The following is a 1,584-nucleotide window of genomic DNA, read 5'->3' as shown; positions in this document are numbered from 1 at the left end:
AGTAACCCCAAAAATGACCTAAAGTAACCCCAAAAATGACCTAAAGTAACCCCAAAAATGACCTAAAGTAACCCCAAATTTTCCTGAGAGAGTGAGTTTGACCTCTAATAACCCCAATGACCTAAAATAACCCCAATGACCTATAATAACCCCAAATCTTAATTATTTTGGGTTTCTTGTGGTCAAACTCATTCCCTACAGCGCACTTTGGGGTTACTTTTCATATTTTTGGGGGTTACTTGAGGTTAAGAATTAAAACTCGGGGGTTACTCGAGCTCATTGGGGTTACTAAAGTTCAAACTGCTCTCTCAGGAAAAATTTGGGGTTACTTTAGGTCATTTTGGGGGTTACTATAGGTCATTAATTAAGATTTGGGGTTACTATAGGTCATTAGGGTTACTCTAGGTCAAACTCAGGAAAAATTTGGGGTTACTTTAGGTCATTTTGGGGGTTACTATAGGTCATTAATTAAGATTTGGGGTTACTATAGGTCATTAGGGTTACTCTAGGTCAAACTCAGGAAAAATTTGGGGTTACTTTAGGTCATTTTGGGGGTTACTATAGGTCATTAATTAAGATTTGGGGTTACTATAGGTCATTAGGGTTACTCTAGGTCAAACTCAGGAAAAATTTGGGGTTACTTTAGGTCATTTTGGGGGTTACTATAGGTCATTAATTAAGATTTGGGGTTACTATAGGTCATTAGGGTTACTCTAGGTCAAACTCAGGAAAAATTTGGGGTTACTTTAGGTCATTTTGGGGGTTACTATAGGTCATTAATTAAGATTTGGGGTTACTATAGGTCATTAGGGTTACTCTAGGTCAAACTCAGGAAAAATTTGGGGTTATTTTGGGTCATTTTGAGGGTTACTTGAGGTCAGCAATTAAGATTTAGGGTTACTATAGGTCATCGGGGTTAATAGAGGTCAAACTCACTGTCTCCAGAAAAATTTGGGGTTACTTTAGGTCATTTTTGGGGGTATTTTAGGTCATTTTTGGGGCTACTCGAGGTCACCAATTAAGATTTGGGGTTACTAAAGGTCATTGGGGTTACTCTAGGTCAAACACACTGTCTCACAAAAATTTTGGGTTACTCTAGGTCATTTTTGGGGTTACTTGAGGTCAGCAATGAAGATTTGGGGTTATTCTAGGCCATTGGGGTTATTTTAGGTCATTGGGGTTACTCTAGGTCAAACTCAGGAAAAATTTGGGGTTATTTTGGGTCATTTTGAGGGTTACTTGAGGTCAGCAATTAAGATTTAGGGTTACTATAGGTCATTTGGGTTACTTGAGGTCAAACTCACGGTCTCCAGAAAATTTTGGGTTTACTTTAGTCATTTTTGGGGGTTATTTTAGGTCATTTTTGGGGCTACTCGAGGTCACCAATTAAGATTTGGGGTTACTAAAGGTCATTGGGGTTACTCTAGGTCAAACACACTGTCTCAGAAAAATTTTGGGGTTACTCTAGGTCATTTTTGGGGTTACTTGAGGTCAGCAATGAAGATTTGGGGTTATTCTAGGCCATTGGGGTTATTTTAGGTCATTGGGGTTACTCTAGGTCAAACACACTCTCTCAGGAAAAAT

This window comes from Corvus brachyrhynchos, unplaced genomic scaffold, assembly GCF_000691975.1.
Source record: "Corvus brachyrhynchos isolate BGI_N302 unplaced genomic scaffold, ASM69197v1 scaffold46, whole genome shotgun sequence".
NCBI classification, from domain to species: Eukaryota; Metazoa; Chordata; class Aves; order Passeriformes; family Corvidae; genus Corvus; species Corvus brachyrhynchos.
Note: the sequence above shows the minus strand (reverse complement) of the source record.